Source organism: Monodelphis domestica, chromosome 8 (assembly GCF_027887165.1).
Source record: "Monodelphis domestica isolate mMonDom1 chromosome 8, mMonDom1.pri, whole genome shotgun sequence".
In the NCBI taxonomy this organism is placed as follows: domain Eukaryota; kingdom Metazoa; phylum Chordata; class Mammalia; order Didelphimorphia; family Didelphidae; genus Monodelphis; species Monodelphis domestica.
In genome coordinates, this window is record NC_077234.1 from 22,161,785 (window position 1) to 22,187,416 (window position 25,632).

Here is a 25,632-nt window from a genome sequence, read left to right on the forward strand (position 1 = left end):
TCATTATAATTGTTTCCATTGAAAAATTATTTTACAAATGTATGCTCTTTTTTACTTTATTTTTATTTATTTATTTTTAAACCCTTACCTTCTGTCTTGGAGTCAATACTGTGTATTGGTTCCAAGGCAGAAGAGTGGTAAGGGCTAGGCAATGGGGGTTAAGTGACTTGCCCAGGGTCACACAGCCGGAAAGTGTCTGGGGCCAGATTTGAACCCAGGACCTCCCATCTCTAGGCCTGACTCTCAATCCAGTGAGCCCCCAGCTGTCCCTTCTTTTTTACTTTAAACAAAACAACTCTTCTGAATAGAATGTCCTTAAACAAAGCATTATGTGAATTAATAAAAGATTTTAATTTAAATTTCAAAAATGTAAAATAAAAATAAATGGATAAATGAATGAATAGATGAAATCTATGATCTATGTATGAGGAAGACCTGGGTTTGGCATCTTGCCTCAAGCACTTACTGGCTGTGTAGCCCTGGGCTAGTCATTTAGATTCAGTTTCTCCACCTGAACAATGGAGCTGATAATAGCTTATACCTGTTACTTCACAGGGTCGTGGGAAAATCAAACAAGATAATGTATGTAAAACCTTTTGCAAACCTCAAATTGCTGTCCATTAGTATTATCATCATTAATGTTCTTCTTCTTATAATTCTAGACCTGTGACTTCTTGAAGCTCTTACCAATTTAGTCCAATAAACGCTCTGCAGTTTAGCTTTTTTGGAGAACTTCCTAGTCAAATAATCAGTATTTGCCAGAGGCAGAACTTGAACTCAAGCCTTGACTATATCTGTTTCCAGACACTAACACAGAGTCTGTCACACAGTGGGTGGGTTCCTTAATAAACAAGTAGCACACCAAATAATATCCTTCTGCCCTGAATGGATCTTTCTCACTTGGGAAGAATCAAGTGGAAAGTGTATTCGTTTCAGTTACAGAATAACCCATTCTGCGGGTTTCTTAGTGACATTCCTCTCCAGTTCTGAACCTGGTTTCTGGCCACAGCATCTGAAACAGTAGCTGAAACTTTCCAGAAACACTCCACCTCCTACAGTTGCCTAAAGTATCTGATCTGGGATCCTCTGGAGTATTTTGGACCCAGAACTCTTTTCTGCTGACCCCAAAGAGCAGCTCCCGGGGGATGGCTAAGTGTTAGCCCATTTTAAGACAGTCCAGAGGAAGTCATCTAGGGCTGGGGGAGAAACCTCCCACTGGGGCAGGAAATGGAAACAGTAACAGCCATTCTCATCTGGTACCAAAGTTAACAGAAACTGTCAATAGGCACAAACTTCCTTAAACAGAAAATCCCTCTTAAGCCCTGTTTATTTGCACAAAGCCTGGGCTGGAGATCCTCCAGGTCCCTTTCAGTGGCTCGACAAGGTCAAAATGATGGTCCGAATGATTCAGACACTTCAATTTCTAATATTCTGATAGCAGTAGATAGAACACACGAAGAACAGAAACTGTTGGGGGCAGTAGGAGTGGGGTGGGGTGGGGTGCTGCTCCATCATTTTTAAGAATGAACAGGGGTTGTGTGGGCAGCTAGGTCGTGCAGTGGGGAAGAGCCCCGAGTTCAAATGTGGCCTCCAGCTTTGTGACCCTGGACAAATCACTCCCCCCTCATCTGTAAAATGAGGGAAATGGCAAACCACTCCCGTATCTTTGCCAAGAAAATCCCAACTGAAACAAGGGATAACAACAAAGGGCTTCTGAGACCCCAAAGTTGGAGAAAGGCCGATTGGGCACCCTCCAGCCTCCCTTGCTCTCCTGGGGGATACCTGGAGAGAGGCGGGGCTAGAGCCGCTGGCTCTGGGAAATCCGGAGTACTAAAAAGGCATTTAGGTATTTCTCTCTCTCACCCACACACACCGCCCAGCTCTCCCTAATTTGGAGTAGCGCAGTCAGCAGTGCTTCCATCCCCAAATGTGGACTACGGGGGCTCTTCGGAGGAGTGACTTATCCTCTCAGGGGAAAGAGAACTGGACACTTTGCCAGTCTAGTCTCAGCGTGGGATGGAAAGAGGGCCTGGCCCTCTGGCGGGTTGGTACAGGCCATTGCCCCGGGCAAGAACTGGCTTCTCCATGAGACAATCCTGGGCACAGAACGCAGAAATGGCACCAGCCCGAGGCCCCTCTCCCCGTCTGGGCTGCCTAGAGGTGGTCCGCATCCTTTTAGAAAAAGTCCCTCGGAAACACAGCCTCCTTCCGCCGCCCCGCCCCCAACACCCTCAAGGAGTCCCTTTATCAAGCTGCAGAGGCAACCGGAGGTCCCTGGGTGACCCTGGGCAAGTTACTTAGCATGCCAGCTGAGCCTCAGTTTCCTCTACATAAAGAGGGACTTGGTTTGGACTCCGCGATCCCGTGAGAAACATTTCTTGGGAGGGGCTGTTTACCGCCCCCCCTAACCCCCAATCCTTTCGGCAGATTCAGGCGACCTAGGGAGGGAAGGAGCCAATTGAGTCCCGGCTAGGAACCAGACTATGGTCAGACAAAGGAGGCCGCTGGGCGTGGAAGCAACTGTGTCCCTGGCCGCGACAGAAGAAAAATCCGGGGCGCCCTAGCTACCACTGCGCCCCTCTAAAGGTCTCGCGGGAAAAGATGAACTAGGGGGGGCACAGAGAAAGGGGGATCCGAATTCAAATCCAACCTCTTCTTCCTGGGTGTGCGGGGTCCATTTTCTCCTCAAAAATGAGATGGGGAGGGGCATCAGACGGCCTGGAAGTGCCCTCCTAGGACCAAATCTAACTTTCCGCCTGCTGGGAGTCCCTGTGACCCCGCCCAGGGTCCCGCAGGGGGTGTTCTGAGCCTCCCAGAGCAGGCAGGTAGGCTAGGAAGCCCCCTCCTCCTCGAGCCCTGCCGCCCCTATCTCCCGCGGCCCCCAGCCCTCCCACCAAGTCAGAGCCCCACCTGGGGCCCGTAGGCGCCGACTCGAGGAGGAGATAGGGGCAGCTCTAACCCCCAGCCTCCGCCCCGGCGTCGGTCCCAGCTGGCAGCCCCGCGCGCTCGGTCGCTGGCCACGTCCCACCCCACTGCTCCTCCACCCCGGGCCCCGACGGCTCACTTACGGGTGGGACGCTCTGCTCAGCCCCTCAGCCAGGGGAGGTAGTGAGATCCCCCTCCGGGGCGGGGCCCGCGAGGGGCGGAGGGCGGGGCCGCCCCAGAAGGCGTGTCCAGCCCAGCGGCCGCGACCCTAGTGCGGCGGGCTGGTGCCTTCTTTGAGTCCACCAAGGCCCAGGAGGCCGCGATGCCTCCTGCCTCAATTTCCCTGCAGGATCGCTGATCGCAGCCTAGGCCTTTCCTGTAGCCCCGAGGGACGCTTTCCCTCCACTGGAGGTGGGGAAGGGGTGTCTCCTGCTTCCAAACCTTTGGCTGGCCATCACCTCCTTGCACTTCCCCTCCCTGAGCCTTGGTACTTATTTATTTCTGTGCCAGTTTCAGCCCTGACAGTCCCAGGGGCAGGGTGAAGGTACCCTGTATCGCAGCGAACTCCCCACTGGACTGGAGACCGGGTAGGTGTCCTTCTGGAGAAGGTGAGCAAGGTCCTTTGGGCAGCTACCTGGCTGGGTCCAGCCTCATACACTCACCAGCTAGGTGACCCTGGGTCAGTCAGCTCACCTCCTCCTAGCTCAGTTTCCTCACCTGTAAAATCGGGATGATAAGAGCACAGTCCTTCAAAGATTGTTAGGAGAAGAAAGTGGCATAATGTCAGGAAAGGCTTTTGCAAGCCTTTAAGTGAGAGGGCAGTGCCAACTGTCAGGATTACCCATTCCAGCTGCCTTCTGGTCAGCCCCCCTGGCCAGTTCAGATTAAACATGGGAACCTCATTATGAAATAACAAGGGCATTTGCCAGGTGAATCTTGAGAAATCAAAATGGACAGCAGCCCATCAAATGGCTGTTGCTCAAAGGAACTTCTTTCCCTTCCCCAAGTCATAACTGTTGGCCTCCAACTGCCAAGGTTGGGAAGGAAGCAATTCAGCATGTAAAGAAACCCAGTTGTTGACTGGCTTTCTGAGCACTGGCAGACAGGCTTTTTGGGTCCTGATCCTGCTTTTGTCCTGATTCCCACCCACTTTGCCAAGTCATTATTGAAACCAGATGGACCCCCAGTCTCTGGGGAGCCCAAGGTAGTATCCAATGACCACCATGCCCAAAACTTCATTTAGGGCTCAGCTCAGGTCTCACTTCTCACCTGGCAGCCCCATCCTGGGATTTCTCTGACTCCTCCTCCACTGTGCCCTACAGGGATCATAATTTCCAGAACCCAATTATCCCATAAGATTTAATCAGCCTTGGTATTCCCAATGAGGGCAGCTAGGAGGTACAATGGATAGAGTGCTGGGCTCTGACTCAGGATGACCTGAGTTCAGATCTAGTTTGAGCCACCAGCTCTGTGACCCTGGACAAGTCACTTCATCTTGTTTGCCTCAGTTTCCTCATCTGTAAAATGAGTGAGAGAAATAAATGGCAAACCACTCTATTATCTGTGCCAAGAAAACCAAATCTGGCAGTCAATCATGAAGAACAACAAAGCCTCCACATCATCTTTATCCTCCCCTTCTCTGTCTGGAAGGTAGAGCTGTGAACACCAAACCTTCTTTTAAGGAGAGACCTCAGCTTGGCCATCTCTTGATTTCTCACCTCAGGATTTCCACTGTGGCCCAGACTGGGGGATCATGTCCCCTCTCTGTCCCTTTTTGGCTTCCTTTTGTATTTTGTCCCCCATTAGATGGTAAACTCGATGAGGTCAGGGATTGTCTTTCTTTTTTCTGTATTTCTATCCTCATTGCTTAGCAGAGTGTCTAGTAGTAGGCACTACTATAACCAAGTTCAACTTTAGGCTTGTGTATGAAGGCACTTGGATCAGAGTGGTACCAGCCTGGTCTCCACCACCTTCGACACTGGGTCTATCCAGTAGTGAAAGCATATTTAAAACAACCTTTTAGTTTCTTGAGAAACATCAAGAAATTGGCACAGCTAAGTAGCATAATGAATACAGCACCAGGCCTGGAGATAGAAAGTCCTGGGTTCAAATTTGGGCTCAGATACTTCTTAGCTGTGTTACCCTGGGCAAGTCACTTACCCCAATTGCCTGGCCCTTTCCACACTTCTGCCTTAGAATTGATACTTAGTATTGATTGTAAGTGTCAGAACAAGAAGAAAAGGCTTTCTTAGAGAGATGGATTAAGCAAGGGTGGAAACCAGGAACATTTTTGTCCAGATGAAAGTCAAACAAAGAGGAACAAAGAGTCCCTCTGATATGATAACAAGGATCCCTGCCTTCCCCATCTTCTAAGAGAGGACCCACTCATAAGCAGTTCCCTCTTCTCTACCCTCCCAGAGGGAATGGATTCTCTTTTATTGAAGGGCTTCAAGTAAAGGCTGGGTGAGCTCTAGAGAGGATGCTTGTTCAGCTAAGAGTCCTCCTTTCTTGTCTTTCAGTCCTTTTCACACATCTGATTCTCTGTGACCCCATTTTCTTAGCAAAGATACTGGAGGGGTTTGCTATTTCCTTCTCTAGTTCATTTTACAGATGTGGAAACTGAAGCAAACAGGGTGGGTCACACACCTAGTAGGTGTCTGAGATAAGATTTGGACTCAGGAAGATGGTGAATCTTTCTATGTCCAGGCCTGGCACTCTACCCACTGCACCCTCTAGCCGCCCCATGAGTTCAAAGTTCCTTCTATCCTGCAGATTCTGTGATTCTATAACTTGGAGCATTATGGGAGCCCAAACTCTTTGGGGTCTAATAGCTTCAAGTCTTCTGTCCAATTTTTAGTCTTTCAGAGGCAACCCATAAATATTCAAATCAGGCCCTCAAACAGTGCCCTTTTTTCCTCCCAGTTTGGCACAGCTGGAGCCCATGTACCCTATTCAGAAGGCAGATGATTACAGCAAGGCTGCTACCTTCTCCCCCACCCCAGCAGCCAGTAGGAAAGAAAGCCTATTAATAACAGATCTAGTCATCTGTTGTTGGCAACTAGATTAATGGACTGAAAAAAATCCTTTCCATATTTGCAAGGACGCTCCAGGCCATTAATATCACTTTCCACAGCCCCTGTATCAACATAAACCTCCCACCCCCTGTCTATTTTATTGTTGAAATATCCTGGGGCCACTTGGCCATGGATATTCATCTCCTCTCAACTTCCCTCTCTTTTAAGGCCACCTGGGAAGTAAGAGAGACCCATGGAGAACAGCTCCTCAGCCCAGAATGTTCCCCATAAAAGAAAGCCGAGCAGGGAGGGAGAAAGGGAGGGAACCGACTCCAAGACGTGTAGTGGGTTTCTGCTGAGTTGGTCTTTTGGTATCATTTATCAGCAGAATGGCCAAGGGTGGGAGGACTGAGGAATCGCTTCCCACTGGGCTCTGGGCTGGGGATGCGGATGCCAGGCTGCTTTAGACCAACGAGGTGTTTGGAGCATTTAGACCCACAGATTCTCAGGCTTGGAAGAACCTTTGTGGGCATCTCATTAGTTGACTGCTGCCCATGTTGTGTCCTCTGCTGACTCTCTAGTGACCCATTCTAGAATAATCCGAGCCTATTGACTCCCATCTTGTTCTTGAAATGCCCAGCCTTGGGCACACCCAGCCAGGCTGGAGTTATTTATTAAGCAATGAATACAAAGAAAGGGGGTGGGGGGAGCCCCCTGCCTTCTAGGAGCTCACATCTAATGGAGGAGACAACCCCCATGTAGATGTGTACACAACGGGATATATAGAGAGAGTGGGAAGAGGCAATAATCTCTGGAGCAGTACTAGGTGCGAGGCTGCGCCTCCTGCCAAAACTGGGATTTAAGGTTGGTCCTAAAGGAAGCCAAGGAAAGCAAGAAACCAGGTGAGGAGAGGGGGGGTCCTTGACCTGGAGGGGGCTTAATGTTCAGAGAGCTGAATTGCATTCATCCCAATACCCTTAGACCTTAAAAAAATGTCCGCATTATTCATGTACTTCTACTAGGTCAATAACTCATTTAGGGAAAAGAATATTCCTTTTTCTTTTTATTGTGCAAGAATAATAAATGCTGATTGATCCATCTAGAGGCCTTTGGGAATCAGTATTCTTCAGCAGTCATCTCCAAAAGGACAGTGAAGATGACATTAAACACACACACACACACACACACACACACAGAGCCTCGTTTATTTGCTCTGCAAGTAGAAGGGAAGCACATGTAAGAGATTAGCACTTATTAACACATCCTGGGGGAAAAAGCACCTTCCTTCACACTCATATGCAAACATACTCCCTCACACACTCACATAAATATGGTCCAATCAATCAGGTGGAAGCCCCTCTGGCATAGCTATGCCAACCTATAATCAGGAGGCAGGATGCTAGGAGCTTGATTATAAGCTACAAAAGGCAAAGGCATTGGGGAGTTTTAACCTTGAGGCTGGCAGTAGGCTATGCAACAATGCATGCTGGGGGATCCATGCATTCAGAAGCTCCCACAGTTGGGGCAGTGAGGACACCAAACCTGGAGTCAGGAAGACCTGGAATCAAATCTGACCTCAGATATTTCCCACCTGTGTGACCCTGTGCAAGTCATTTAACCCCAATTGCCTCAGTCCATACCAGTTTTCTATCTTAGAACTGTGGATTCTAACACAGAAAATAGGGGTTTGGGGAAAAAAAAAAGGACTTGAGGTAATCAATGATTTTGAATTCTGGCTCTGTGAAGCCGTAAATGTTTCTATTAATTCCACCCCCCCAATTGCCATCTCCCCGTTTTTCTTGCCATAAAGTCTTATAGGACTATAAGGATAATAGATAATAGATTATCTAGTTCGGACGTTCTTTACCTTTTTGATAATCATTTCACCAACTGATCTGCCTTATATCACATGACTAGTAATTCCTGCCCCAGCATAATTTTGAACAGAAATCTCTTCAATATCATTGGTGAAATGGTTAGAAGATATTCAGGAGATGTTCTCTGATAATTGATATTGGTGGGACACTCTAGATGGAGGCTCTAGTCTACCTAGAACTTGAAAGTTCCTCTAAAGCAGTGTTGGCAAACCTTTTAGAGATTACATGCCAGAACTGCACCTTCAAGCTGCCTGTGATCCCCAAATTACCTCAGACAGTGGAGGGGGAAGTGCTCACATTGGGCTACTGGACAGAGCAGTGGGGCATGTGAAAATTGTCCTCAGGTGCAGTGGAGAGAGGGAACAGAGCAGTCCCCTCTGGCGTGCTGGAGTACATGGTATCATGCCTTTGCCAAAACAGCTCTAAAGTAGTCCTAACAAGTAGCCAGCCAGCTTCACATCCCCGGAAGTCTATTGTCTAACTCGCACAGTACTGTTTCTAAGAATAGTATGAGATTTTTTTTTTCAAATACCATGCTAATACCCAGGCAAATGGGTTCCACTCCTCTGATCTGAGACTTTAGTAATTTTGTAGGAGGAAAAAGGGAAATCAGGTTATTCTGGCATGATTTGTTCTTGAAGAAGCAATGCTGGATTTGGGAGTTCATGGTTTCTTTAATAATTAATGCATTCTATAAATTGGCCAATAATCAAAGTCAAGTTTGTTGGCCTACAGTTTGTAATCTTGGCTTTCTTGCCTTTTAAAAAGATTCTGGTATAACATTTAACCCTCTCCTTTGCTTGTTCTTTCAGCCTTTGTGACCTTTAGTATGTTAGGATGATGACTCTGCAATCTCATTTAGCAGTTCTTTCTGAAGCCTGGATGTCAGCTTCTCAGGAGCTGAGGTTTAGTCACTTGAACTAAAAGAGGGCAGATAAGAACTCTCTGAACTCCTCACTTGTTTTCAGCTCCAACTCCCTGTTAGACTTATTCAGGTTGATCTTTCCAGTGTACAATTATCCTCCCTGGGAAAGAAAATAGAACAAAGGCAAGAATTGAGTAGTTCTGCCTTCTGTCTTCTGTTAGCATTGTCTGCAGGACAACTGTGATGCTTTAAGTGGTCTTGTCCCTTCTTTTATCACCCTTTGGGTTTCTGTATAGTTAAAAAACTAGGGTTTTTTGCCTTTTTCTTTCATTAACAACTTTAATTTATTCTTAAAATTAGCTCATTTAATCCTTTTTTTTTTTTTAAAGAAAAACCTGTGTTGGACTTAAAGTAGAAGACGACTGCTGAAATTTCCTCTTCCTCCCTGGAGAACATAAGAAGATGGGCTGTAAAAAAATGTTTCATATCGCATAGGATAAGGATCTGAGGGAAATTTATGTTATCCAAACTTAAAACTGACTTGCCTTATGCCTCTCCTGAAATGCATTGCAATTTATAAGGGAGTAAATGATCTTTCTCAGGTCAAAGCAGCCAGAATGCTGCAAAACTTACAGAATCCTTAGCAGTATGAAGTGAGAGGCAATGTGGGACAATAGGAGTGTTGGATCCATAGTTTAAAAGATCTAAGTTTGAATTCTGTCTCTGAAACTTAATACTTATATGTATGTATGCAAAGTACATCACCTCTCTGGACCTCAGTTTCCTCACCTGTAAAATTAGGAAGTTAGACTCAATGGCCCTTTATAATCCCTTCCAGATCAAAATCCATGGTCCTGTGACCAGATGTCTGCTAAAGGACTAACTGCCCCTCCCAGCTTGAAATCACCAGCTGCTGAGCAAAGATGGGAGCAACATCAAAGAAACAACAAGCATGTTGCCTATTGTCATTCACAAGACCAAACCCCAAATCTAAAAGAGTTTTAAAAAGAACTTTGTTAGGTCATTTGGTAGATAAGGGTGTGGCTCCTTCTCTCCTAGGCACTGGAAGGTTTATATTATGTCTTGGATTTAGGCAAGAGGATAAACACATGAACTCAGAGAGAGCAACTTAAAAGCAAGGTAGATTGAGATGGATATCAGTAAATATAAACATTCAACAAAAGTGGGCAAATCCAAAACACAAAGGGAACCCAAAACACAAACTTGAGTTGTCCCAAAATGAAACCTGATTGAGTGGTGCCAAAACATTGATCAAGGACTTTGGGGAACCCCGAATCTCTCATAGCCACCTGTGGCATTCTTGAACAGTTTCTCAGGTCAGAGTGAAATGCTGCATTCAAATACTTTCTAGTCACATAAAGTTAGATTTAAAGAATATAATAACTAATAAGCTTTCTGAACAACATAAGATAGTATTTCCCAAACTATGGGTATGGAAAGAATGACAATAGTCACAAACTTTTAGGAGAATCATCAGCCTTGTGGCAAAGGTTCACCCAAGTTCTTCAGGGCAACTAGGAAGATTTTTTACCACCTTGACTCATTGCCCACACCCAGAAAATCTACTAAGCATTTTGTAAATATCTCGTTTGATTCTCACAACCACTCTGGGAGATTAGTGCTGTAATTATCCTTATTTTACAGTTGAGGAAACTCAGGCCAGTAGGCATTAAGTGCCTGGCCTAGGGTCACTCTGCCAAGACCTGTCTGATGTTGGATTTGAACTTCAGTCTTCGTGTCTCCAAACCCACTACTCCATTCACTTCTTTTTTTTTCTTTTTTAACCCTTAACTTCCTTCTTGGAGTCATTGACTCCAAGGCAGAAGAGTGGTAAGGGCTAGGCAATGGGGGTCAAGTGACTTGCCCAGGGTCACACAGCTGGGAAGTGTCTGAGGCCAGATTTGAACCTAGCACCTCCTGCCTCTAGGCCTGGCTCTCAATCCACTGAGCCACCCAGCTGCCCCCTCCATTCACTTCTGCATGCTGCCTCTCTAAGAATATTGAATCCAAAGCCTTAAGTCTTTTCCTCCCACGTACTCGAAGTAGTATGTGGTATGGGAGATAGAATTCTGAGTTTGGAGTCCGAAAAACCTGGATTTCAGGGATGGATTTTATTGGGCAAACAGACAAGCCACTTATATTCAATTTCTTCCACTGTAAAATGGAATGATAAAGGCATCTATTGGCAGGGGATTATTGTGAGCATCAAGAGGAATGATGCATGTAAACACTGGATCACTAAGTAAAAGTCTTTTCCATTTTCTTCATCATCCTTTTCAGCCTTTTTGTCTTTATCTTTCTCCTCCCCAGGGTGAAGCCTTGGTGGTGGATTGTATATCACCCTAGGAATAAATAAGTATAGCCTCTGGGCTAAGTACTGTGCAAAGTGCTAGAGATATAAATCCAGAAGACTGTCCCTACCCTTAACATTGGGCAGTTCGAATAGGGGAAGGTAGCACCTAGCAGAGAACTTGAGTCAGGAAAGGGAGAGAGGGCACATTGGTTTAAAGATGGTCCAGCAAAGAGTGGAGAACTTCCTCACTGGAGATGATATCTAGAACAATTGTAGAAGACCATCTCCTCAGTCTTAGAAGAGCTGAGATCTTTGTATCAGCAAAATCAGAGATCCCTAAAGCATCAAAAGTGGAATAATTTAGACTTGTGGGATTTACTTAGAATCTCATTCTTCATTTTGCTTTTTTTTTTTCCAGAGTGGAGATAATCTTTCTTGTAAAAGAAGAATTACTAGCAGGCCATGGGTCTGGCCACAGATGTTAAAATAAATGCAGAATTGTGCAATTGGTGAAACTGCGCAAGGGACCAACCCACATGAGTCAGTCAGATTCCCACAATGGTTCATTGTTTCTGAATTTGGTAAACCAGAGGTTGGGCTCTTTCCGTTGTCCAAATTCTTATTCCAAAACTCTGCTTTGCTTTGGTTGTGGCTACCTGAACTCTTCAAAATTCTAACTTGCTGCCTCTCTGACCATCTAGTCAAAGAAAAAGACTGAAGAATAATTCGAATACTAAATTTTAATTTTAAAGGTCCAAATAATACAACCAAGTTATCTTGCATAAATAAAATTCACATGCTTATAACTCAAATTTCTGCTGGGGGCACCACTGAAGGTAAGAAGTCCTGAGTTCAAATCCAGTCTCAAACACTTTGCAATGGATTGAATGTCAGCTCTGGAGTCAGAGAGATCTGGCCTCAGATACTTACTAGCTATATGACTTAGGGCAAGTCACTTCATCCTGTTTGTCTCAGTTTCCTTGTCTATAAAATGAGCTGGAGAAGGACATGGCAAACCACCTTAGTGTCTTTGCCAAGAAAACCTCAAATGGGGGCACAAAGAGTCTGACATGATTGAAATGACAAACAAAAATCTAGGGCAGTGATGGTGAACTTATGACACAGGTGCTAAAGATGGCATGCAGAGCCCTCTCTGAGGGCACTCGGCCACCCTCCCTCACCACCACTCCCCCTTCCCAGAATTGATTACTAGAAAGGCAGAGGGACTAGAGTGGAGCTTCTCTCTTTACCCTTTCCACTGAGCCTGAGGACATTTTTTCACATCACCCACCCCTCTGCCCAGCAGCCCAATGGGAGCACATGGGGTTAGGTAGGCAGTTCATAGGTGGCAGAGCTGGAGGGGAGTGGAACACGCAGGCCATTCCCTCTCCCTCTCTACACTCACTGAAGATATTCCTCATTTCACCTATCCCTCCATCCAGCAGCCCAATGGGTATACTTCCTCCCTCCCCTGTATAGGGTAATGGGGGGGCAGGGTGTACCCTGCATGTGATGGAGGGGAGGGGCATAGCATGCTGTCTGAGGGGGACCAGCATGGCGCTCTGTCTGGGGGGGAGTGGAGGTGCGGCCTGGTATTCCATCTCTAAAAGGTTTGCTATCACTGACCTAGGGTGATGAGTTAATATTTGTAAAGTGTTTTGGTGCCTGTCTTATCATACCTTGATGCCTCAAATACCCTGGTGTCCTGGTGTATCAAGCTGACCCTTCACTCTACCTCTGCCATACCCAAGGATGGTCACACCCATGGCCTCATCATCCCTCATAGTGCTTTAACTTCATTAGCCAGAGGTCTGAAATCCCTCACTGAAAACCTCTCCCTGGGTCTCACCCCTTACAGACCCACTCATTTTGTTCTCTCTGGAATGCTCAGTCACTCCATTGTGCTCTCTCTCTCTCTCTCTCTCTCTCTCTCTCTCTCTCTCTCTCTCTCTCTCTCTCTCTCTCTCTGTCTCTCTCTCTCTCTCTCTGTCTCTCTGTCTCTCTCTCCCTCTTTCTTTCTCTCTCTCCTTTCCCTCTCTCTCTGTCTCTCTCTTTCCGTGTCCTTGTCTCTGTCTTTCTCTCCCTCCTCAAACTAGCATGTATCTCCCCAAAAGAAGTAAACTCCTGGAGGGTAGAGATTTTTTTTTAACAAATTCTGTCTTTGTATCTCCAACTCATGGCCCCAAGCCTTGCCCATAGTAACTGATTTATAAATGGATTGCATTGACTTGGAATTCGTTTACTTCTGATTACCAGGGCCCAGGAATGAATTATTGAGCTCAATAACACATAAAGCATCATCTCCATATTTGTCCCCAGCCATAGATCTGTGTGTCTTATACTAGCTGATGCTCGTGCTGGACAGTAAACTGTTGCTGGCTTTGCTTTTGCAGTGAATCTTATTTTCTTTGTGTCCATTTGAGAAAAGGCTTCAAAAAGAAAATAACTAATCGATGGCCGTATTTTTGTGTAACAAATTCTGGCTCAAATTTTAGGCTTGGAAGATTAAGGACATGGGACTTGGGTCCTCCTATTAGGGTCAGCAGCACTGGAATTCTATACATTTTAATCAAACCTCCAGTGGCTAATTCTCTCTTAAGGAGCAGGCGGCTCAATTGGGCTTGTAAATTTTTTATGCACAGTCTTCCAGTAATTGTCCTCTTTCCATCCATCAATATAAAATTAACCCCCAGATTACTGAAAATCGAGGATAAAATGTAAAGCACGTGGCCTATCCATTTTTAATAGAGTCAGTAATGAATGTATAGTGCTCCAGGGAACGGCTGGCTTTTTCTTTGTAAAATTTATGAGATAAATTTCAGACCAGGGAAGTCAGCTCTGTCTTATTCTGCTGCTGAAGCATCGAGGCTACCTGGGAGGGAGATTGACAGCCATCCTGTAGAAGTGGCCTGGTTGTGTCTGGAACTTTCCAGACCAGAGGGCCTCCGGGCACTCGGGATGCTCTTTAAAAGACCTGCCCCCAAATCCCAGCCTGTTTATTTAATTTGAATGGTGCCATTTCCATTTGCTTCTCGTTGTATAATAATGTTGTTGTTGAGTCATTTTTTAGCCACACCCTATTCTTCATGACCCCAATGGGGTTTTCTTGGCAAAGATACTGGAGTGATTCGCCATTTCCTTCACCAAGATCCCCATTTTAAAGTCGAGGGATGAAGATTAAGAGACTTGACCAGGGTCACATGGCTAGTAAACGTTTGAGGTTGAATTTGAACTCAGATCCCCCCTGACTCCAGGTCCAGTGCTCTATCTACTGAGCCATGTAAAGGCCTGGCAGTACAGTAGATAGAGCTTGAATATTTGTGTAAGATTAAATAGTCTTAATTGACTTAGTTCTGTGACTTTCAAGTGTAGCCCAGGGAAGTAGCTTATGTTTTTGAGGATAGGAGGAAAAGGGAGAAGGAGAGTGTTCTTTTCTTGTTGGTCAACAGTGCTTCTTGATGCAAAAGATGGCCACTTGCCCACAGCCTAGGGATGGAGATGGAGCTCCAAAGGCAAGGGACATTTGGGAGAGGAAGCCCCTTGACTGGAAATGTGGTTCAGTGGGGAATATTTGATCTGGTTCTAGTCCAGCATCTACCACTTACCCACAGCCACTTAGTCTCTCCAGGCCTCAGTTTCCTTATCTGTAAAATGAGGGTATTCAACTAAATTTCTAAAGTTACACTTCCTGCTCTAAATCTATGATCTCTGTTAGGGGAATCAGAGGCAGTTTTTGGACAGGTCAGCATGAGGAAAACCAGGAGAGGGTCTGAGTAACCTGGAGCGAGTGGCAGAATCCACTAGAGTATCTGACATCAAACAAGGAAACCTAGACAACAGGGCCAATAAGTTGGAGGAGTGATACTGATGCCAAAAGAAAGGAGGAAAGAAAGATGATGAAACATTTAAAAAGACATGAGAGGTGCAGCTAGGTGGCTCAGTGGATAGAGAGCCAAGCCTATAGATGGGAGGTCCTGGGTTCAAATTGGGCCTCAGATACTTCCTAGCTGTGTAATCCTGGGTAAGTCACCTATCCTCATTACCTTACACTTAACACTTTTTTGCCTTGGAACTGCTACTTAATAATGCCTCCAAGATAGAAAGTAAGAGTTAAAAAAGAAAAGAAAAGAAAAAGATGTGAAAAAAATTCAGAAAGGATCTCAGACAAGCTGAGCAGTGACTAGGTTCTATTTAATTTTTTAAAGCAGGATAGCTATAATAGAGTCACACAGTTTCATACAAAATCCTCTTTTTCTGCATTTTGCAGAAAATGCCCAAGATCATTGATGTTTATCAAGTTTATAATGTCAAAAAGAAAAAATAAGGTACTATTTTAATTTGATTGTAATGATTTGGCAGATGCTAGAACCATCTAAGAAAGTGTCATCTGATGTTTGTTTATTGATTAGGAATGGTTATCAATTGATGGGTGTAATTATTAGTCCACAACCCTTGTGACTGGTCTGATTCTGTAGTGTAATAATTAAAATCGGGTGGCCAAATGGCCAATAAAAATTTGGTTTGACAAGACAGACAGACAGACAGACAGATAGATAGATAGATAGATAGATAGATAGATAGATGGATGGATAGATGGATAGATAGATGGATGGATGGATGGATGGACAGATGGATGGATGTATGGATAGATGGATGGATAGATAGATAGATAGATAGATAGATAGATAGATAGATAGATAGATGGATGGATAGATAGATATCATAGTGGCTATTTGTCAAAATCCCCTGCTCTTTAAACTTACCCCTCTACCCTTATGAAATACCCTTGCATGTATAGACCCACCACAAACTGGACAAGAGGGTAGAGATTTTCTGTCATACAAAGACTTTGGGTCCTCTTTTTGTGGCATGGTCAAAAACTTATATCAAAATAAGGTAGCCACATGATAGATAGATGCTCTAAACCAGGACAGCACTAGAATTGACAGTTCTCCTGCCTTAGACATACCTCTACCTGCCCCCATTATGCCCAGGGGTAAAATATTGCAGATCTTCCAGCCCCTTCTTTTGATGTGTTAGATGGAAATCCCCTTTGATATTCCCTAGTTTGTGTGTGTTTGTGGTTTCTATTGAAATCTGCCTGTATTCTTCTCTTTCCAATTAAAATCATATTGATGCTGATACTTGGGGTCTGGGACCAAACTAGGTGTGTCTATGGACTAATTGACTCTTGCTTAATGTTATAGCTAATGGCCTTGGAAGTGTTGTTCTCCCAGTCTTTTTCCTTACATCCTTACTGATGGAAAATAGAAGGAAAGTGCTTTCAGGAGACCAGGGGAGTAGAGCATATAGGGACTTTCTTCATGGGCCCCCCAAGGGGGTGTGGATAGCTTTTTTCCATTCCCCCCCCCCATAGGCAGTTAGAATTGGTGATATCTTTAGAATTCGCTGGCTTTGCATCAGTCAGTTTTGCTTGAATTTCAGTCTAAGGATGGAGGTGATTCCTGACCATCAGTAAGGGGGGAGGCGGTGTCCCAGGGTCTCCTCCTTCCTCTTCTGTGAGGCCATGTGTTGCTAAGGAACAGACCTTTTTGTTCATTCTTTCCTCTTCTATATGTAAGGAGTGAGTCTCTGGTTTGTCCCAGGGAACTCTAGCCATGGGGAAGTAGGAGACCTAGAACAGAGGCTAGATGTTATAACCAGGTCAGCAGTTGGGCATGAGGATCAGGAATTGCAGATTGCCAGGCTTTTAAGGACTAAAACGATGTATTTTTGGAAATCTGGGGTTTACTGAACCTATATTCAAAGATTCATAAGTAAATGTGAAACCAATTTGACAGTCGTGGATATCAAATTAATGAATTTCACAGGATAGAAGTAAACATCCAATTAAAGTCCAATTCAATAAATTCACATCAGCACACTATGAAGTACCCATCATGCATGCAGAAAAGGTGATGATGCACTAGGGGCTGGAGATATAAAGCCACTCCCCTTTCCCTATCAATTTACTCTCTGCCCTCAATAAGCTACTGGAAGATGTTACCTGTACAGAACTAAGTCACATGCAAGCTAGAGAACCCTGAGTGGTCCCTTTTGTCCTCCCTGCCCCACCCATGACTGTGGCTGTGGCATGGACAGGTAAGGAGGCTGCTCTTGTTAATTCAAAGAAGAGACAGCTTCTGCCTCTCTTCCTTTAGGTCTCCAGGGCCAGAGCTTATATATCACTGTATTTTCCTTACTACCTACAACAGTATTTATTTTTGTAGGATTGAGTCAAATATATTATTTTTTGCTTTTGAATTTCATTAAGCCCTTATTAAAAAGGCTTATGACATTCCAGGGACTGTGGTAGAGGTCCAAAGACAAAAGCAAAAACAGTCTGTCCTCAAGGAGCTTCTGTTTTAATGGGAGAGGCGACATGCTCGTAACTAGGTATGTATGAGATACACAGACTAGACAATGGGTAACCTTAGAGGGGAGGACATTAGCAGCTGCAGGGAATGGAAAGGACCTCTTGGAGAAGATGACATTTAAGTTGAGTCTTGAATGAAGCCAGGAGGTGAGGAAGGAGAGCATTACTAGTTTCCTTTTATTGAGGTATCGGTAAATGAAAAGGCATGGAGATGGGAAATGGAACATCTTGTGTGAGAGACAATAAGGAGACCAGTATGGTTGAACAGGAGAGAGGAGAGAGGGGAGAGGGAAGGAAAGTGTCCCAACACAGAAAAGACAGGAAAGGGTTAGCTTGCAAAGGTATTTAGATATCAAACAGAGGAGTTTGTATTTGATACGAGAAATACTGGGGAGCCATTATGGTTTATGGAGCAGGAACAAGAGATGGGCAGTGAGAGGGTCAGATCTATGCTTTAGGAAAATAACAGGCAAGAGGACAGCTGGGTGGCTCAGTGGATTGAGAGCCAGACCTAGAGATGGGAGGTATTGATTCTAAGACAAAAGATAAGAATTAAAAAAAAAAGAAAAGAAAAGAACAGGCAAGTCTTAAGGCAGGATTAACAATTAAAAGGCTATTATAATATCCAGACAAGTGTGATGAGGGCCTGAATTAGTAGATGGGAGTGAAGAGAAGGGACATACTTGAGGGAACATGTAGAGGGAAAATGATAACATCTGACAGCAGATTGGATTTTGGGAGAATAACAAGGAAGTGTCCAAGATGGTGCTGAGGTTGTCAATCTGGTGACTAGAAGGATGACAATAACCTGATATATTAATAAGGAAGTTCAGAAGATTAACTCCTGCCCATGGGAGGTGCAGATGATGAGGATGACTAACAGAGCCACCACATTAGTCTGTAGAATTGAGAGGTTTTGGGGGTGTAATTCCAAAAGACAAATATGAATCATCCTGCTGAGAGTGGCCCTACCAGAATGGAGTCTAGTATCTGGCTAAATTCCTTCATTTCTACTGAACTCACATAAATTATTTTCCATTCTAGGTCTCCAGGAAGGAGAATTGGAAGGAGCTGTGGGAAGGTCTCAGGTTCACAAGCACCAACGTTTTGTAAACTTTAAATTACTCCACCCTACTTAAACCTTACTTTAGGAGAAGATAAAGTTGTAATCTCCTGATTAAACAATGAAGGTACTTAGTTCTCACCTTATAGTGGAGCTAGAACTTTAAGCTAAGTCTATTTTTAGTATCCTAATACAAAAAGGTGTTAAGTAACTATAGAGGTTAAATTAATCACAAAAAGGTCAAGTAACTAACAAAAGGTGAACTTAACAAAGAAGTGTTAAGTAACTCAAAAGATATAATCTAATCAAAGAAGGTGAGAGCTAAAAATATGGGCAGTCCTGGAGAAAGCTTTTGATGTGATTGGTAGATGTGAAAGTTTAGAGGAGGAGACACAAGGGTGAAATGTCTATATATTTGGGATTTTTCCTCTCTCAAAAAACACTCTCTTTCCCTTTATTGTGGTGGAGAGTTAGCTGAGAGGAGCATGCGGAGCCTTTCCGCGTCTTAGCATGGCTACAAGCTATTGTATTGCCAGAACAAGTAAGGGGTGGAAGGATTGGAGGACATGAGGAAGAATAATTCTGGTGGAGTAAGGCAATGGGAGAAATAGAATAATAAAAGGATATGAAAGAATAAAGGAATATTGGCATCCTAGAGAAGCATTTATAGGAATGGAAAAATCAAAGATATGGCCTGTGTGTAGCTGAGATGGACTGGATGGTTATCTCCTCCAGGAAGTCCAGGTCCTTGACAGAAGAGCCATCTACTAGATGGCTTTGTGAATGGTGCCATTACAGGGTACTAGGAGGTATTTGGTGTGTCCTGGTGAATCAAGAAACCTAACTTTGGGGCAGGAAGTGCTGTGACCCTACATTACTGGAACCCACACAGTCACCTCCCAGGAAGCAGAGAGAGATAGGATTCTGTCTGTACACTATTTAGAAAGCTTCCCAAAGACAATTTCCCTGAATGAGCTCTCTCATTAATGAGTCAAATAGGGAACAAGCATTTTGTAGATCCATACTATGTGCCATGAGCCTTGATGATATAGAAGATTGCAGAAGAAGTCCATACTCTTAAGGAACTTCTATTCTAATGAGTGAGACAACAAAAACATAAACTAGGTCCACCAAGGGGATGAAAGATCATCTGAAAGAGAAAGGCCATGAGGGACAGGGAGTAGAGGGGAATCAGGAAAGACCTCCTACAAAAGATGAGATCATAGTTGAGTCTTGAAGGAAGTCAAGGAAATTCCTTTTTCTCATCTTTCATTCTTCAATTAGCTTTCAAGCCCTTGCTCAGAGATCAGATTTACCCGAGATTCCCAAGGATGAATGGAATCTTGGGAAGCCATCAGCCCATCCCACAAGCTGATCTCCCTGTAAGAACTTTGCTTTTGTTACTCAGTTCTAAGACTAAGGGCATAATAGGAAATTAGGTGGTATGGTAGATAGAGTGCTGAACCTGGAGTTAGGAAGAGATGAGTTCAAATCCTAATTTAGACACTTACTAGCTATGTGAATTAGCCACATTTTTCTCATCTGTAAATTATAATACAGACTTTACAGGGCTTTTGTGAAGGTCAAATGAGACAATATTTGAAAGCATTTTACAAACCATGAAATTTTATATAGATGATACCTATTATTACAGTGATTAAATATCTTTGTTCCCTTAATCTTTTTGTCCAAAAATTCTCTCTCATGTTAGATTTACAGTGTTTGAGAGTGAGAAGACAACTGAGAAAATATCTATCCTAAGTCTATCCATCTTCAAAGAAGGAATCTGAGACTCAGAGAGGAGTGACTTGTCCAAGGTTACATACAGTAAGTCACTGAATAAGGATACTAATCCAATTTGGCTTGAGCATAAAGCAGCAGAAGAAATATAAGACAAGATGGCAGAAGTTTAAAATTGATAACCTAAAATGAAGCTTTTGTTTTTGTTTGGGTCTATACTTTTGTTGATGTGGGGAATTTCTTTTCTCAATTCATGTTGATATTGACTCTTCAACTTAAAATCTTAAAAGCTTGCCCTAATCACAGAGAAGTTCCATTAATCAGGATTACATGGTAGACGTATCTCCCAATCAGAATGGAGTCTTGTTTATCTGGACTCCAGGGCCAGCTCTTTGGACGGTCATTGCTTTTTTTTAAACTCTCACTTTCTGTCTTAGTAGCAACTCTAAGACAGAAGGGCAAAGACTAGGCAGATGTGGCTAAGTGACTTGCCTAGGGGCACCCAGCTAGATGTTTCTGAGGTCAAATTTGAACCCAAGGCCAGGTGATCTATCCATGATACTACCTAGCTACCCCTTTGCTGTGATTCTTTGTAAGGTAACAATAAAACGATTTGATCCTCCCCTTCCTCATCTGCACTTGTTTCCTCCCTGCCCTCCCCCCCCCCCATGATTCAGCTCCCTAAATCAGTAAGTGAACCTTGCCATTCTTTGACTTGGGAATAAAGGTTCAAAAAAATTATGTTGGGAGGTAACTTTAACTGGATTCTATTAACTATAGTGAAATAGAATGAATAGGCTGATAAATTGGTTTTTCAAAGGCTCATAGTGAATCTGAACCAGCTTTAATGCATTACAAATGATGAATTACATAGGAGGAGTATAAAAATGGGATTGGAGAAAAGTGTATAACTGAAAAAAGTTGGGCCAGTTGTATAGGCAAGCATGGGAAAATCCAGTGCCATTGGGATTTGCTGAGAATCCTCCAGATCTGGAGGTGGCCCATTCTGCTTTGGACCAGTTCAGGGGTTACAAAGGTTTTTCTTGAAGGCATCTGGGTGACTCAGTGGATTGAGAGCCAGGCCTAGAGATGGGAGGTCCTGGGTTCAAATTTGACCTCAGATACTTCCTAGCTGTATGACCCTGGGCAACTCATTTGCCTCCCATTGCTTAGCTTTTACCATTCGTCTGCCTTGGAACCAATATACACTATTCATTACAAGATTACAAGGCAAAGGTTTAAAACACACACACACACACACACACACACACACACACACACACACACACACACACAAACCCAAAGGTTTTTCTTTTTATTTTCTTCTTTTCAAGTCCTTACCTTCTATCTTAGAACCAATTCTGTGTATTTAAAAGGAAAAAAGAAACTCCTTGACCAATCTGTGTCAGATTCCCACATTGCTCATCTCATTTTTTTTCCACACAATAGCTCTTTAAATACTTAGAGCTACCTTCCCTCTCCTTGTCTCTCCTTCAAATCTGCTCTCCAGGCTATGCCCTATTCCTTCAAATGGTTTTTACCCTAGGGAGTCAGATGTCAAATCTCTCCCAGCCCCGAGTTTTACCATCTTGATGGCCTTTGGCTGGACTATCACCTTTGTGATTTCTTTCTTCCTTTTAAACCCTTACCTTCCATCTTGGAGTCAATACTGTGTATTGGCTCCAAGGCAGAAGAGTGGTAAGGGCTAGGTAAGGGGGGTCAAGTGACTTGCCCAAGGTCACACAACTGGGAAGTATCTGAGGCCAGATTTGAACCGAGGACCTTCCGTCTCTAGGCCTGGCTCTCAATCCACTGAGCTACCCAGTTGCTCCCACCTTTGTGATTTCTAATAGCTGCCTCCACTATAATAATTAAAATAGTTGGTTGGTCATAAACTGTAGTGATTAAAATAGTGGAAGACTTAAATTGTGGCATATAAAAGAGTGGATGAGTAAATTGTGACTGCAGAAAATATGGTTTAAGACAGTGTCTTGTTTTTAAATCAATATATAAGGTGGTCGCCAGGGAAATATTCCCAATTATGAAATATACCCAAGTCAACTGGGTTTTATAGAGATTTTAATTCATACAATGAGGAATTAAAGAAAGAGAGAAAGAGAGAGAAAAAGGAAATAATGAGAAAAGGGCTATACCAGCCTAGGCCGGCATGAGCCAGCCTAGGAAGAGAGGGATCAGTCAGTCTTTTATCACTCACCACAAGATTTGTCCAAGCAAGGATTCAGAGGGACAGAGTCTCCTCAGAGGGAGTTCCAGTCAGAGTCAGCCTCCCTGAGACTGTCTTCAAGAGATTCCTCAAGAGACCGTCCCTTCCTCTCAGATTTTCATCTCCTTATAAAGGGAATTTTCTCCTATGTCACCACCCCTAAGTTCTCCCATCTACCAATCACAGTAGACGTTTTTCAAAGGACAGACCATTCTCAGTTCACACCTAAGAAGACTAATCTTTTGAGTAATTCACACCCGAGTAGATTAGAATCTCTGAGTAAGTTTTCACCTCTTTGCTCCTTGTAAGTTTACAAGTTGCCTGACTTTTATAGTACTTAGCACCCTTTTGTATTAGTTCTAAAAATAGGCATAGCTTAAGAACTTTTTGTCTTACTATAAGTATGGGTTTAAGTACTTTTCATTGTTCAGCAAAGAGTTTACAACTTTATCTTCCCCTAAGGCATGCTTAAGTATGGTGAAGTAGAGTGCTCACATTCCTGATCAAGTACCTTCACTGCCCAAATGGGGAATGGTCCCAATGGGGAATGGTCCCAATGGGGAATGGTCTTAACCCAACCTTATGAAGTAGGGTCTGGGAATTTTTTTAAGGTTTACACCACCTTTGTGATTTCCCTTCCTAATGGAGCTCAAGATCATATTAGCTTCTTTTGCTCTAACAATTCCTCCTCCTCCTCCTCCTCCTCCTTCTCTTCCTCCTCCTCCTCCTCTTCCTCCTCCTTTTCTCCTTACCTTCTGTTTTTGACTTGATACTAAGTATTGGTTCAAAAGCAGAAGAGTGGTAAGAGATAAGCAATTGAAGTTAAGTGGCTTGCCTAGGATCATTCAGCCAGGAAGTATCTGAGGCTAGATCTGAACGCAAGACTTTCTGTCACTAGGCCTGACTCTCATCACACTTATTAAAATAGAGAAGTAAGGAGATTAAGTTGAAGTTATATCAGGTTGGCTCACAGGAGGAACTAAGGAGAAAGCAAATTCCAAAAGGAATTTCAGGACAAGAATAAGAGAGGAACTTGAGCCTAGAGCTGGGGAGAGTTCCTGTTGGCATTGGAACTTTGGAGTGACAACTTCCTGGAGGAGTTAACTGACCTTCCTTGAGAGGAGTGGTGCCCTACTGGTTGAGCCCTTGGACCAGCTTTCCTGCTTCTGGACTTAGCTTTCCATTGGTTCCTGCCTCTGTGTTCCTGTCCTAAATTTTAAGATACCATTGTGTTCCTGAGAAGAAAGCCAGCCTAAAGAGACTTGAACCTATCTGCAGTCAAGAAGACATTCGGGCTTTTGCCTGAAGGCCCTTGGGTGACTCTGACATCCAGTCACCATCTTTATTCAGCAACTGAACTATCCTACCTTTCCCAAAGATTGTTTTGGAGTGGCCTTAGTCAGGATAGCTAGAATTTTGGGATTTGGGGGTACAGATAGATAGGATAGGTGATATTAGCAGCAAGTCACAGAAGACAGGCTATTGCAAGCCTCTTAGATTGGAGGATTGTGTAATTAGAGGTTCACAGATAGGGAATTACCTTGGTCCTCCTTCCTATTCCCTTCCTTGTTTATTGACATCAGATTGCATTACTAAGAGATTCAGATCTGAAGGCAGCCATCTTGGCCCATCAGCCTGGTACAGACAGAGACACTGGACTTTCATCCACATCTTTCACACTTCTGACTCCTGGAGCATGACATCTGCCAACCTCCCCCCTGCCTCCCCCAGATCTTCTTCAGAACCAATTGCTATCTAACCAGGCCATGCCATCTTGCACTTGTGACATTCAATATAAAAGGCTACATTTATTGAATTGAATTGAAAAGTCACTAAGCCAGTCTTATGGTGTTAGCAGTGCTTAATGGCTCTATCATTAGCCCTTACTATTTGGAAGGTCCTCCACTAAAGTATCCTCCCAGTGCCTTATTCAATCCAGATTCCTAAAGGCTGTGTCAATGGAGCTCTAACTCTGGCAGGACCAATTATGTGGAAAGGCTTTGAGAGTATCTATTACTATGACTGATCACTCTGTAGTTTGAATTCCCTAGAAACATTTGGCAAAGCCCAGGGCTTGGCACTTAATAAGAACTTACTAAAAATGTTTTTATTCATTCATCATCAAAAACCAAGCCACTGAGTGACAATATTTTTTTTTCTGCCATCAAAACTCTTGGAGATCATCTCCTCTTCTTCTTCCTCCTCTTTCTTTTCCTCCCACTATTGCTATTGTGGCTGTTAGCTAATGTTTATAGAGTGATTTATAGTTTGCAAAAGCTCTTTACAAACTTGATCTTCATCATAGCCTTGGGATATGGGAAGAGGCTATTATTATTTCCATTCTACAGCTGAGGAAAGGGAAGTAAAGGTTAAGTAACTTTTCCATGGTCACATAAACAGTAAGACTCTGAGGCAGGATTTGAACTCAGATCTTCCTAATTCCAAGTCCTGCCCTCTATGCACTGCACCCTACCCCACTCCAGCTGTCTCTGAAGTTCTAAAGAAAATGTTCAAATCCATTTCTAGCATGTGGATCTCATTTCCTGCTTCTTCTTTAGCAAACAAAACAAATAAAAGTAGATACCATGTCCTAGTGATTTCCTGATATATTACTCCCCACCCATAACCCCCCCTCACTTGTGACAAAGCCAACTTTGTGATCATACCAGGAGTTCCCCAGCATCACATGGAAACAAGGGACAGAACCAAGATTTGTTGCTGCAGCTGCTCAGGGTTTGGCTTCATTTTTCCTATTCTGTATCCTTTCTATTGTGGAAGTCTTTGTTCTTGCCTTTCCCACAGATTAGCAAGCAACCACCTTTCTGTGTCATCAGGTATCTCACTGGGGTTCTCTTTCATTTCAACAAATGAACCAAGTTTTCCAGGGAAAGACTTTCCCTTACTCTTACCTTGTATTCCTGGGAGTGTTCGGCAGTCTACATTAGCAAGCTGCTCTTTAATGAGGTGCAAAAACCAATAAATAATAAAAGAATGCAAAGGTAGACAGGTCATCTGTTAAATGAAGATCTCTCATTTATCACAAGCTCTGGTTGGAGCCTGGGGCTCAGGGACTAGCAGAACCGGGAATTCATCACAATTACTTTAACTCTGTCAGCGATTTCGAGCAGTCCAAACAAATGGGTTTTACTTTTCACCTCTACTCTTTTCACTTACTCAAGGTTGATTGCTTCATCCAGCATGACACTCAACAAAGGGTTACATAGCAGGCTTCTC

General features: G+C 43.8%; 1 protein-coding gene across 4 annotated transcripts in view; it reads right to left on the bottom strand.

Annotated features, from left to right (window-relative positions):
* The window catches only part of B3GALNT1 (beta-1,3-N-acetylgalactosaminyltransferase 1 (globoside blood group)), a 47,311-nt gene extending 44,167 nt beyond the window's left edge, over positions 1-3,144 (bottom strand). For 2 of the 4 annotated variants that reach the window (XR_008913900.1, XR_008913898.1), the window contains exon 1: positions 3,069-3,138. The gene's annotated coding sequence lies outside the window, so the exon portion shown is untranslated. The other 2 variants (XM_007502277.2, XM_007502278.2) reach the window with 2 other exon arrangements.
* Between the last annotated feature and the right edge of the window lie 22,488 nt (positions 3,145-25,632).